A 14,930-nucleotide genomic window follows, 5' to 3' on the forward strand; every position below is an offset into this window, starting at 1 on the left:
GAGATGCAATGTCATTTCAACTGGTTGGTAAAATACAATCAATGCCATTGAAGGACAAACCTTTATGTCAGTTCACTCAGCAAAACTTGGAAGGCATGTTATGGGTTAAATATAGTTTTAATCACCTGTGCTTCCTTAGAAACTGACATCAATCTGAATCCACGCAGAGGACTGAATGCCTCTGTTTCATAAGCTTGACATTTGTTTGGCTGTGGATGGTAACTGTTGGAGGCAAGCAGTGTCCAGTTTTGTCTTTGTGAAAAAAAACATCCTTTCTGACAGTAACTCACCCTAGAACTGAGCCTGGTACACGGATATGGAGGTGGAGTTTGCTTGCCAAGCCCAGTGTAACACAAGCTGTTTTAGTATGCGCATCACATCTTTCCTGCTACACTGCAGGGAACATGCAGTTTATCGTACAAACGTGCATCCTCTGAGCAGAGGATAAACACTCTCTTACTTGCTTGAAACTGTTTGCTTGTGAAGTGAGGACCAGAATACAGAGGCACATGAAACAAATGGTCTGAAGAAGATTCCAGCAAGCATCACATTTATTTATTTTTGATACCACCCCCAGCCCTCCCCACCCCCATTCAAGTGCAATTTGTGTCGATCTCGGAATGTTCAGTCACTGAGAAGCAGAAAGCGTACAAGGTTACAGATTAATGAGAGAGGAAGTAACAGCTTGCTCCAGGTAGGAAGCAATTTTACATCAGCTTTCATTCGGTTATCACTGTCACGAGCTCAGTACTACCCAGTGCAGTGGGCCAGCTTTTCAAATAATAACCAGAATCACTTGAGAAACATTCAAGGCAAAAGAACCTTTACTCTTTTTGTGACCTTCAGAAGACTTTAGGACATTGAGAACAAAAGGTAATTGGTGTCACTGGACAAAGTTTTTCTTCATCTTTTTCGAGATGTGTTGCATTTTGAGTTTGTGAGATGAATGTGCTTGAATAATATTCTTCTTGACAAGAATGTTTTGTGCCTATTAATTTAGCCATAATGTTTCTGCTAAGTGATGCTGTTTAGATCATAACTAGGCTAATAGTACTAGTGCACTGAGAGGCTGTGGGGAGTTCTGATGATGTTGACTGTGACAAGAGCAAACAGCAAAAAAATTCTGCATCGTGACGGGAGACTAGAGACAGATTGGAGACTTCAGAGAATTTGGTTTTTCTTGCTTTTAATGATGAATAGCTGTCTCCAAAGTCCCATTTCATAAGAGCAGAGTTCTAGCACTGAATTCAATTGACAGCCTCCCTAGTTATTTCCAGCTCAAACTTTGCTCTGCCGTTCGTATATTGACAATTTGTTCAGTTAAAAACAAGGGTGTTTATTTTACATGTACTGAAGCAGTGCCCAAAGCTAAGAGTACTGTGAAAGGAAGTATATGAGGAAAATAGCCATCTGAAAGGTATACATTGGAGTAAAGCAATAGATGAGTACAGTGGGAAGATTCCATAACCCTTCTGCAACAGGTGCACAGTATCCTGTGGACAAGTTTTCAGATTGGTATTTCCCCTCTATATTGTTTATATTTTTCATTATTCTCCCTCCCTATTTCCCATATGTGAATGGTTTAGCATCAAAACACAATGCACACTATGTAAAGTATTTTGTCATTAGTTAACAGGAACTAGAATGTCAAGGATATTTGGTTTCCCACATGTTGTGATGTGGCCTCAGACTGCCAAAGTAAATACTTCACTATGTTATGGCTATCTATCTAATAACTCAATTAAGAGCTTATTAGATTTTTCCTAGATTGACATTTTGTACCTATAATCTATAACTTGTATTATTTGGTGTTTTGTGTCACTGTTCGACAGGATTCATACCCTACCCCTGAGCCTCTGCAAATTCCTCCACCCCCTCACCATCCCCCACTTGCTTGGATTTATTCACTATTTTTACGATTTTCACCATTACTTTATTAGTTGCTGCCCTTCCTTTATTCATATTCTACCACATCCCATCTTTTATTGTTATCTCCAAAGGCAGATTTGGTTGGAGATTATGACAGCAAATAGTTCCTTTAACATAGAAAATACACTGCCATAGGAAAATTAAGAAACAAAAATCAGCAGGAAGCCACATTAGGAAGGGCAGTTTTTAAAGCTGGAAAGAGATATAAGGAAGTTGAAGTTAGAGGGAATTTTGGAGATAGGGGTTTGATAGCTTTTGACTTGGCTGCCCCTGGTGGGGCGATTAAATTAGGGGACAAGCAATAGGCCAGATGTAGATAATTGCAGGTATCTTAGACAATTATGGAGATGGAGCAGATTACAAAAATAGGAAGAGTCAGGTCAAGATCTAAAAGGGATTTGAAAACCGGATTGAAAATTTTAAAATTGAAGTGCTGCTTAATTAGGGGTACATGAGTGATCCAAACTTGGTACCTTTAAGATTTCTGGCTACCAATCAGCTATTCACTTAAACTATTAAGAAGTTTTGTTTTTTTTATATTTCAGTTTTTTAGTAAAAGGGAATATTTTGAGGAAAATGTATGGTTGTCATCACAGAAAGATGCAGACTCTGCTAGATGTGAAATATCTTGCACTTGGATATTCTTTATGTATTTTAGGACTTGGAATAGTATAATACGCAATTGGGATTGTCTTGAGTCTGGTATGATTTTGTTCCCTGTGGAAAACATTAACAAAAACTTCACTCTGATATTAGTTTTTTAAAAAGCAGCTGCCTGAATATGTATTTTGAAAAAAAGTTTCAGAAGGACTAAGCATAGTACCACATCGAAAGCAGACGAGAATGTAAAATTCACATGTAAAAAGAGATATAGAGATGAAATAAATGGTGTGAGTTTTAATGAAGGAATCAGTGATGTCCGGGAAGAGTGTCACAATGAGAAATGAAGTGGTGGATTCCTTTCAATGAAATTGTAAATAGATTGAAGAATGATGCAAGAATGAAGTAAAAAAAAGATGCACCTTCCCAAACTTTACTCTCTAGTTTCACCATAAACAATGAACTTAAAGAATCTTACAGTATGAGAAATCTACTTTGGTTGATGTTTGGGAAGTAAAATAGAAACTATTGCAATGACTTTGAGCATGTAAAGTAAACTTTATTTTCTAAATGAATTTCACAAATGTGTTGAATTTGGTTTCTCTTCTTTATCAAAACTCCAAACACCCTGCATCTCTGTCCCCCATCCACTTCCTATCATCAGCCTCTGTGCCACTTTCCCATTTCCTCTCTGGAAAGCAGTGACACATGCTGAGGTAAAATTATCTGAGCATCAACTGTCGTGCTATATTTTATCTTGCAGTTTAACTAGTAAGAGGGAAGGAGGTAGAGGAATCATCAGAAGAAACAGATGGATTTTCCAGCAGAGATCACTGGATAGCCATCAAGAGTGCTGAAGCTCAATGACTTTTTTAACCTCTTGCTGGACCTAATGAGTTTGCCGCCAATTTTAGTAATCCAAGCAACCATCTTTGCCAATTTCAACTAATAGTTTATAATTGGCATCAACCCTGGGATCTTTCTAATGTGAAAGACTCAGTTCCAGACCAATAATTTGTGCACTTTCATCATTTGCTTGGAATCTTCAGGGGTTAATTATCAACATTATTGGTATAGCACATATTTTCTCATTCCAAAACTATTTAACTTGATAATTTGTAGAAGTATAGTGCAGAGAATAAATAAGAAACATCAGCTGCTCCCTGAATCCCATTTTGTGTTTTTTTAAATCTTCTTGAATCTTCAATCTGTAAGAGCTCCCTTTATCTTGGAGATTCAAGGCCAGAAATGTATCTAAAGGGTGTGCTTGATGGAACTGGTGAACGAGATGATCAATTCAGGGTGTTCAATGTTTTAAATATAAATTATACCGATACAGCTGAACTCTGTACAGATGTTGCACAAATAGAATCATTCCAGGCTTTATCCTGCTCCATCTAGTGGTTCAAATGAAAACTGACAGTACAAATTAAATGCTAGTGAGAGACACAAAAGATTGCAAAGCTGAAATCTGGAACAACAAACAATATCCTGGAGGAACTCAGCGGCTCAAGGAGCATCTGTGGGAGGAAAGAAATCATCGACATTTTGGGTCGAAACCCTGTATCAGGACTGAGAGTGGAGAGGTGAGATGGCCAGTATAAAGAGAAGGGGAGTGGCAAGAAAGGATTCCGAGGCGATCGGTAGACTGAGGAGGGGAGTAAAATGACAGGCAGGTGGCTCTGGGTAGGGGAGGTGAGCGGAGGTGAAGTTGGAAAACTGTGACAGGTGAATGATAGAGGTGGACAAAGAGAGGATAAAGAAAAAAAAAACCAGATGGAGACACAGAGATTCTGCAGATGCTGGAATCAGGAGCAACACACACAAACTGCTGGAGGAACCCAGCAGGTCAGGCAGCATCTATGGAGGGAAATGAACAGTTGACATTTTGGGCCAAGACCCTTTGTTTTCCCCCTTTCCTGTGACCCTTTTACTTTCCCCTCCCCTGCCCTCACAACCAGCCCACCTGCTTCCTTTTATTCCATGGTCTACTGTCCTCTCCTATCAGATTCCTCCTTCTTCAGCACTTTGTCTCTTCCATCTATCACCTGCCAGCTTCTCACATCATTCCCTTTTGTCCCCCCTCCCCCACCCACCTACCTTCCCCTTCTCACCTGGACTCACCTATCACCTGCCAGCCTGTGCTCCTCCCTCTCTCCCTCACCCTTTTATTCTGGCTTCTGCCCTCTTCCATTCCAGTCCTGATGAAGGGTCTTGGCCCGAAATGTCGACTGTCCGTTTCCCTCCATAGATGCTGCCTGACCTGCTGAGTTCCTCCAGCATTTTGTAACAGATGGAGTGAGGTAGGGGGAGGGGAGTGTGAGGATGGGAGGGAGGGAGCTGCTGGAGAGAGACAAGCAGGAACAGAATGGACTGCCGGAGCTGGGAGTAAAGGAGATGATAATGGGAACTGTTAGAGGAGCAAGGAGAGGTGAACGACAGTTGGAACCAGATGCAAGATGGGGGTGAGGGGAGGGGGAAACCTGTGTGTGAAGTGGGTGGATGGAGTCAGGAGGGGGAAGGGGACAAAGCTGGATGAAAGGGGGCTGGGGGGAGAGTGGGAAGGGGGACAAAAAAGGGGAGGACTAGAGGATAAAAAGGGTGGGGAGGGGAAAGGAGGGGGCAGAGCAAAACAAGAAAAGGAAAAGGGGTGGGTTTACCTAAAACTGGAAAACTCAATATTGATGCCATTGGGTCGTAGTCCACCCAGGCAGAATATGAGGTGTTGCTCTTCCAGTTTGCGTCGGGCTTCATTCTGATAGTAGAGAAGGCCAAGGATGGACAAGTCAGTGTGGGAATGGGAAGGGGAGTTAAAATGGTCTGCAACTGGGAGCTCAGGATGGCCATTGTGGACTGAACGTAGGTGTTCTGCGAAACAGTCACCGAGTCTGCGGATGGTCTCACTGATGTAGAGGAGGCCACATTGGGAGCACCAAACGCAGTGGACAAGGTTGGAGGAGACTCATGTGAACCTTCTCCTCTCCTGGAAGGAACTGTCTAGGTCCATGGATGGTGATGAGGGAGGAAGCGTAAGGACAAGTGTTACATCTACTGCAAGGACAGGAGAAAGTGCCAGGGGTCAGGGAAGGATGGGTGTGGAGGGATGAGTGGACCAGGGAGTCATTTTTTAAAAAAAAATTTAAATTTTATTTACAACGTGGTAACAGGCCCTTCTGGCCCAACGTGTCCGCACCGCCCATTTTAAACCCAAATTAACCTACCCGTACGTCTTTGCAATGTGGGAGGAAACCAGAGCACCCGGAGGAAACCCACACAGACACAGGAGAACGTACAAACTCCTTACAGACAGCGACGGGAATCGAATCCCGATCGCTGGTGCTGTAATAGCATCGCGCTAACCGCTATGCTACCGTGCAGGGAGTTGTCCCTGTGGAAGGCGAAAAGAGGTCGGGAGGAGATGTGGCTGGTGGTGGGGTCACGTTGCAGCTGGTGGAAATGATATATTGGATGAGGAGGCTCATAGGGTGAAAGGTAAAGACCAGGGGACCAGATTGTTTGTTGCTTTAAACTCCAGTGAATTCAGCTGACTCTGATCTGTTTCTCATACTTCTGCTGCCCCGCCTCTTCCCAGACAGAACAGAGATAGCGTTCCCCTGGTCTTTACCTTTCACCCTCTGAGTCTTCTCATCCAGCACATCACCCTTCGTCATTTCCACCAGCTACAACGAGATCCCACCACCAGCCACATCTTCTTCTCCCCACCCATTTCCACCTTCCATAGGGACCACTCCCTCCATGACTCCCTGGTCCGTTCATCCCTCCACACCCATCCATCCCTGACCGTAAGCACTTACCCCTGCCCTTGCAGTAGATGTAACACTTGTCTTTCCACCTCCTCCCTCGCCACCATCCATGGACCTAAACAGTTCCTTCCAGGTGAGGCAAAGGTTCATGTACATCTCCTCCAACCTTGTCCGTTGTATTTGGTGCTCCCATGTGGCCTCCTCTACATCAGCGAGACCATCCGCAGACTCGGTGACTGTTTTGCAGAACACCTACGTTCAGTCCACAATGGCCATCTCGAGCTCCCAGTTGCAGACCATTTCAACTCCCCTTCCCATTCCCACACTGACCTGTCCATCCTTGGCCTTCTCTACTGCCAGGATGAAACCCAACACAAACTGGACGAGCAACACCTTGTATTCCGCCTGGGTAGTCTACAGCCCAATGGCATCAATATTGAGTTTTCCAATTTTAAGTAAACCTCTACCCCCTTTTCTTTTTCTCCTCCTCCCCTCCCCCCCCCCACCTTCACCCTCTCCCCAACCTCCTTCTGATCCTCTGGTCCTCTCCTAATTTGTCCCCCTTCCCACACACTCCCCAGCCCCCCTTCACCCTTCTTTGTCCCCTCCTGGCTCCATCTACCCACTTCACCCACAGGTTCCCCCCACCACCCACCCCCCCCCCCCCCCCCCAATCTGGTTCCAACTGTCATTCACTTCTTCCTTTTCCTCTAATGGTTCACATTCTCACCTCCCTTACTTATCTGAATCTGGCTCTGGTGGTGTTTTGTGTTCCTGCTTATCTCCCTCCAGCAACTGTCTCCTATCTTCACATTCCCCTGACCCACCTTACTTCATCTATTGTTTTTTTCTTTTTCCTCTCTCTCTCTCTCTCTCTCTCTCTGCATTCATCTATTACTCACCTGCCTCTGTCTTCTAACTCCACCCCTGCTCCCCTCCCCTACTAGGCACTACCTGCCTGTCATCTCACACCCCTCCTCAGTCCACCAATCGCCTCGGATTCCTTTCTCATCACTCGCCTTCTCCTCTCTCCACTCTCCCCTTTCTGTCCTGATGCAGGGTTTCGACCCGAAATGTTGACAATTCCTTTCCTCCCACAGATGCTGCTCCACCTGCTGAGTTCCTCCAGCAGATTGTTTGTTGCTTTAAATTCCAGTGAATTCAGTTGACTCTGATCAGAAGATGACTCAGTAGTCAAAGACATTACTTTTAGATTTATTTTTAGCTCAAGTGGGACAGAGACTCCAGTGAATAAAATAATCATATTGGGCAATGCACTTGAAAGAAGCAATAAAATGGTTTGTAACACAAGTATTGTTAGGGTGCATGATAAAAGAAAAGACTAAGCATTCTTCTTTTGACTCCTCCTGGTCCTCCTTAAGACAGAGAAAAGTAAAAAGAGAAAAGTAAATAGGAAAATGAACCAGAATACACTGAACTTCCACCCCGCTCTCAAATCCACATGGGCCATTTCTGACACCTTTCTCCCTTTTCTGGATCTCTGTCTCCACCTCAGGAGACAAACCATCTCCCGACATTTACTTTTAACTCACTGACTTCCGCAGCTACTTTGACTACACCTCCTCCCACCCAGTCTCTTAACAGGATGCCATCTTTTTCCTCATTCTCCCTGCCTCCACTGCATCTGTTCTCAAGATAAGGCTTTCTGTTGCACAATATCTGAAATGCCCTCCTTTTCTAGCAAACATGGCTTCTCCTCTGCTGTGGTTTATGGAGCTTCACTCATATTTCCTCCATTTCCCGGACTCATGCCCCCCACCCTGGCCCAACCTCCTCCCAGATAGAACAGAGATGGTGTTCCTTTGGTCCTCATCATTCACACTACCAGTCTATTCACTACCTACCAGCACACCACCCTTTGTCATTTCCTCCAGCTGCAACAGGGTCCCATTAGCATTTACATCTTGCTCTCCCCACCCCTGTCTGCTTTCCACAGGACGTGACTCCCTGATTCACTCATCCCTTCCCACACACCCCACCCCGTCCCTGGCAACTATAGGTGGTACAGCACTTGTCCCTAAACGTCCTCACTCACTACCATTCAGAGACCTAAATATCCCTTTCAGGTCAAGCAAAGATTCACATGCACCTCCTCCAACCTTGTTCACTGCATTTGGCACTCTCAATGTTAGCTATTCTACATTGGCGAGACCAACATAGACTGGGCGGCCATATTGCAGAACACCTATTCTCTGTCCACAATTGCCATCCTGCGCTCCCAGTTGATTGCTATTTCAACTTCCCTTCCCATTCCCACACCTGTCTGTCCTCGGCCTTCTCCACTGCCAGGGTGAGGCCAAACACAAACTAGAAGAATAACACATCATATTCTGCATGGGTAGTCTACAACCCAATGGTATGAACAGTGAATTTTCCAATTTCAGGTAATTTTTCCACTTCTGATCTGCCCAGGACTCCATGCCCCCACCTGGTCCCTTCTGCCTATCACCCGCACACTATACCTGCTGGGACTCCTCTCCCCTGCCCAATGGGTTCCACCCGTCAGTCTTCACTCCCTTATCTGCTTCAATTTATCACCTTCCTTACTTATCAGATTCCAGCATCTGCAGCCTCTTGTGTCTCCACTTGTCACCTTCCAGCCTCTGTCTCTATCTCCAGCTTCATCTCCCCCCACCTGGCTCCATTTGCCTTTTTTTCTCTCTCGTTGTCGGCCCCACCAGTTGCTGGCTCCCATCGCCACCACTCTCTCTCCTCCAACTGGCACCGTCTGCCCATCATCTCCCTCCTCACCTGATTCCACCTATCACCAGCCAGCCCCTGCCCCACCCCTCCCCCTCATTTCTTTATACTGACTTTCTCCCCTCTACACTCCCAGTCCATGTAGGATCTCGACCTGAAACATCAACTATCCTTTTGCCTCCACAGATGCAGCTCAACCCATTGAGTTCCTCCACTAATTTGTTTATTGTTCCAGAATACAGTAATTCTCTGGAGTGGAATATACTAAACCTTCTCTGACACAATGGGAAAATGCACAAAGTTTTGTGGAACAAAATAGATAGAAAAGGTGAAAATGGAAGTGGAACAGGCAGGCAGGCAGGTAATGGTTAGGATGGAGAAGTGCTTTGGCAACAGCAGGAAAAATAGCATTGATAGTAGGAAAAGCAGAAATTTACTGACAGGTATTCTGATTTTTGAATGGGAATATGTAGGTTAATAGCATTGTTTAAATTTAATCTTGAAGCATTGTGATGGTAATGGATATAATTCATATGCAAATCAGAGTTTGCAGTAAGACATAAGACTTTGAAATGATCATTGTCCAGGCTAATTCTGAGATTTTTTTTACTTATTTTCCTGGACTTCATTGTGTGACAATATTATAAGGGTTTGCTTATAATTCTTGGCTTGGAATTGCTAACTGATAATAATCACAAGGGCATTAACACCCACTTCAGATAAAACCAGAAAAAAAATCGCAAGTATCAACATAGCTTCAGCATAGCATATTAGATATTTATCACAATTATGTCCTGAAATTGTTTGAATTCATGAGAACTTAGCAACACAAAAGTATTGTAAGTTAAATTATATATTGGGGCAGGCAGAGCAAAGGAAAGCTTATGTGAAATCATAGTATACTTTTTATTTTTATTGCTGGGATTTCTCTCACAATATATCATTATATAACTAAACTGCTAAATGTTCATATTTAACAATTACATTTTTTTAAAAAAGATGCATACTAAGAAAATATAGGAGATAGACTATCAAGGAGGAAAGAATGAAATGTTCTGTAGGAAAAGATTTTATTATGTTTTCAATGTTTTTTATAGTTTAGTAAGAGGAAAAGTTTCCATTTATAGAGTACTTTTCATGACCTTTGGGTATCCCAAAGTGCTTTAGGTATAACTGCTGTGGTCATGCAGGGGACAAATGGAGAACATTTGTAGATGGCAAGGTCTCACAATCAATAATAGAATGCATGAGCAATTAACATTTTACTGAACGTCATGTTAAAAATGTTAAATCTTTGGCATATTGTCCTTGAGACTTTCCCTCTGTGTGACTCATTAGTGTCTCTCCTTATTTTCTTTGCCTGCGTCAGTTTCCTTGTATCCCTTATGGTAGCCACACTTGTGTAAACAAGCTTTTCCACATGTGATGACTGGTCTAAAAAGTAGAGTTAAAAGTTTAAAATCACTTCAATTGCAGTAGCCTGAGAGAAAATAGTTAAAATCTATGGTGCTGGGTGCCATACAGATAGCTGACACATCAATAGAAACAAAAACACTGAAAGGACAAGCATAGCCTGTTAGTTCCTGAACAAGAACAGATGGACTCTTGTTTCAGCTGATTATACATCTGGACATCACTAACTTATTACAATGAACAACGATTCAACAAATGAACTAATCTGTTTCATTTTAGCTGCAAGACTTTAGATAAGTCCATTGGAAAAGTGAAAGACTTCTTTCTTTTGCTTTAATTAGTTTGCTGAAAATAACAAGCACTTAAGATGCTATAAGCAGCAACTTTGAAATGTATTTAAATGCAAATGGAAATTGCTTTTTGGCTGATATAAGTCACTTTCCTTTTTTAAAAGCACATGTTTTAACTGTGAGGTGTGGGGAAATCTACACTATGAAAGTTGGGTCAGCATTGGATCATACTTGTCTGTTGTTATAACACAAGCTGATTATTAGGTAAAACTATAATCATAAACTCTGGATTTTGGCAGCTATTTGTCATTTTCAGGTTTTTGTAAGAAGGCTGCCTTTTCAGTTGAGGTAGCAGTGGGCAAAGTATATCCATCCAACTGTACTGAACCCCACTCCCGGCCACCCCCAAGAAAAATCAGCCTCAGAAGTGAAGAAGGGAAAATTGTGGTGAGAATCATGGAGAATAACTTGGCAGACTCCTGCATTCCAAGTGTGCTCTGTTGAAAAAAATGATAAGAAGGGACTTAATCAAAAAAAAATACTGGAGAATACCTGAGTGGTGTGGAAAATGGAGAAAATGCCCTACTAGCTGGATGGAGTTATATTTAAATGGTAGAATACTGCATACTATGAAATGCCTGACAAGGAGTTGTTTAATGCAGTCATTCTTCGGAAAGGAAAAATATTCCACTCTGTTCCTCAGCCACTCTCCATTTGAATGAGCATAAAATGCAAAGAAATATTGATAGGTATGAACATGAGTATCAGTTATTTTCTTGTGCAGTGGCAAAGCCATTATTTTGATATTCATCTTGGATCAAATGTATTTACAAAAAAAGAAAAAAATATATGAATTCTGTGTTATTCGGAAAATTGAAGATTGGAGTGAATCATATGCTCCACCATATGAACTTCATGCAGTTTGATATTTCGCATACCTAAGAAATGGAGAGATGAACATATGGAAACAATAGCAACAATAACAGTGCAGGCATATTGAAAAAAAGCTCTGATTCTTTTTCTGAATAAATGGTATAAACGAGAGAACATAATATGACATTTTTGAATATCAGAATTGTGTCTTTCTGCCTGTCTGTCTGTCTATCTATCTATCTATGTATCTATCTACATCGAATGCATACAAACGCTGTCACCCTTTCATCTAATTAGTTATGATATAGGCTTTATGAATCAGTAACAAGTTACTGAACAATCTTTGAAATTAGTCTTCAAAAAATAAAAGGCCATTATTTCTTGACTCTTTCTTTTGACCTTGATATTATTCCATCTCCCCAGGCACCAAAGCCAAAAACTTAAACACAATTCTTAATTAAAGGAAAATATTAAAAAACTGCAGATGCTGTAAATCTGAAATAAAAACAGAAGACGCTGGAAACACTCAGCAGGTCAGGCAGCATCTGTGGAAAGAGAAACAGAGTTAATGTTAGCTTTGTTTCTTGTTTTGGAGATGCTGTCTAATCTGATCTGAATGTCCATGGAGCAATGTAATGGAGGTAAGTTAAGAAGAATTTATTTTAAAAAAATACCTGTATAATGTGATGAAATAAATCCACAATTTTTTTGCCAGCAATAAGCTGCAAACTCAAATTATACCAAATTATATCAATGAAATTTACAGAGGACTGGACCTAATTGTAGATCCTTGATGTTTTTGTGTTTAACTTTTTTTCAGTCCTCATGTCAAAACTGTGGCCAGATCTGTAGCATCTCGAAATTCTGTCACATGCAACACTTTTGAAAGGTACATGATTAAATGTTATCAAAAACGTAACTGGTAATTTATCTTCCTGATTGTACAATTCCAGAAATTAGCTTCATGTCTTCCATGCATATGACACATGTATGAGGCTACAAACTTGCATAGTGATGTCAGGTTGCATGCACATGTTATTTGACAGCCTTTGCACATTGTTACATACCAGCAACAATAGAAACACAACGAGTCATGTATAAATGTTAGAATCTATTTATTAATAACTACTTGTAATAATAAGAGAAATTAAACTGTTAGATATTAAACATTGACCCCAAAAATAAACTCGAAGTGTGTGTGTGGCAAATTCCCAAACCCCAAGTCTAGGAATAGTTCTCAAAGTTCACTTCAGCAAATCATAACATAGAACGATGAGCAAAGGCTTCTAAAAACCACAGCAGTTTGTAGAGAGAATGTAGAGAGAAAATTTACAAAATCCACAAGTTCCACGATGGAATCCATACGACACATCAGTCACTGATGATCTCCATTGCTTTGTTCCGAAGTATCTGCCACACCAAGGGCACTCAATTCATGGCCACCCACAGATATACCTGCTTTCCAGTACAGGTTAATGACAAAGTGGACTCCACAGGTTGCTCCAAAAATCCATACATGGATTGTATAGTGACAGCTATTGTTCTTCATCCATAGATACAGAGACTGGCAGTCAGTGTCTCTCTCTCTCTCTCACTGTCTCCGTCTCTCTCTGTCTCTCTCTCCCCGTCTCTTTTTCTTCCTGTGCAACAGCCAATACGCTCCAGTTATAGTCTTGCAGTTATCAGATAACACCACACACACACTACTACACTACTGTCCAGGTGCTTTAAAGGGACATTCACCAAATAGCAGCCTGGCTCGTAACAACATGTAAGGCCTGCAAAGGGCTTGGGCCTTACGTAATGAAGCAAACCATAACTGAAGGATGAGGCCTCCTGAGACATTACTGAAAGGAGACCTAACCTTACCTAGTCCAATACCAGGGTGTTTACTTCCAGGTACATCCTGTTCTAAGTGGTCTTCTTGGTGCTTGCTCCCAATAAAACCCCAGCACCCATTTCTCTACCCCCAAATGCTGTCAATGTGCTCATGGCCACCAATTGCCTCACTACCTCTTCACGCAACCATTAATCTCCTCTTCACCTGATCCTGATACCCTCTTTGACCAGTTCAGCTACTTTTGCATGCCCTAACCCTGGCCTAATCCTTTCTACTACTACCTGCTCAATCTGTTTCTACCCCTGATCCTGTCTTCTCACTTAATCTTATCCCTCCCTCTCACAATCCTCTATTTATTTTATTATCAATGCTGTTTTGCCAAGACCATTGCCAACATCATGGAATTGAGCCAAAATGAGACCGAGGACTGCAAATACAATATATTACAAACACAACACTACCCTAAGGTAGTCTGCATGATAGTCTCTTATATTGAAGTTTACTCTATCAACACATCAATCCTTTTCTCTCCCAGATACTCCCTGAATTTTTTGGGAATGTTTCCTTGTGAGATTATTTTCACATGTTCTTCCTTATTGTGAAGTCATTAAATATGGTGACTGTTCATCTTCTCCCTTCTAACATCCAGTATGTAGTGCAGGATGTGCTTCAACATTGAATGTTTCTGTGCAGAGGAGCAATGGTCTCCTCTCATAGAACCACTGCAGTCTAACTGCAACTTGCTGAGCTGTTTGAAAAGTCCTGACAAACCAAATTCAACACTTAAAGGCAATTATGAATCACAAACAAAATTTCACCAATTCAAAGAAGTCCTCTGATGAGTAATGTGAATACAGAAAAATAAAAATGCTGCCTTGAGTAGTTGAGGCACATTATTAGTGCTGCAAACCAACCTGCCTACCCCTGTAAAGCCTGATTTAATGTGGAACATATGTGATAGCAAGGAATGGGGAAAGAAAGGATTTAAATGTTAATGTCATATACTGGGGCCTATCTCCACAGATGAGGATTAAAACAAGTAGGTCTGCCTTCTCTTTGCTCATAAGTTTTCTTATTGCAACTTGTTGTACCCTCATTTTATCATTTTAATTTTCTTATTAACATCTCCTGTTAGTTAGTATTTATTGCTGACAATCAGGTCACATTTTAGGTTTAATGCTTTCTCCACTACTTTTTCTCAGTAATTCCGTCGTAAGAAATGTGTACATGTTAATTGCTGGTATCGACGAGATGTAGGAGGACAAAGGAAGAGCTACAGGTGGAAACAGAAAGAGAGAGAGAGGCAACTAAGGGCACCGACACACAGATACATTCCCAAGATATTTCCGAACGTTAGATTTATTGTTTGACACAGAGCCAAGAGAAAACTGAAAAATCAGTCCTACCAAAATTGAATTGATTCTTCCTCCCCTCCCCAGTGCCATTAGCTCTCGTCTGCCCTTCATAGATGACAGATAATCACTGGTAAATCAATTCAAA

The 14,930-nt window shown here is 41.8% G+C and overlaps 1 protein-coding gene across 6 annotated transcripts in view; it reads left to right on the top strand.

Moving 5' to 3' along the window:
• Positions 1–452: 452 nt before the first annotated feature.
• The window catches only part of tenm1 (teneurin transmembrane protein 1), a 1,611,625-nt gene continuing 1,597,147 nt past the window's right edge, over positions 453–14,930 (top strand). For all 6 annotated transcript variants that reach the window (XM_052021038.1, XM_052021037.1, XM_052021042.1 and 3 more), the window contains exon 1: positions 453–694. The gene's annotated coding sequence lies outside the window, so the exon portion shown is untranslated. The remainder of the gene's footprint in view (positions 695–14,930) is intronic.

The sequence above is a fragment of the Pristis pectinata genome, chromosome 8 (genome assembly GCF_009764475.1).
Source record: "Pristis pectinata isolate sPriPec2 chromosome 8, sPriPec2.1.pri, whole genome shotgun sequence".
NCBI classification, from domain to species: Eukaryota; Metazoa; Chordata; class Chondrichthyes; order Rhinopristiformes; family Pristidae; genus Pristis; species Pristis pectinata.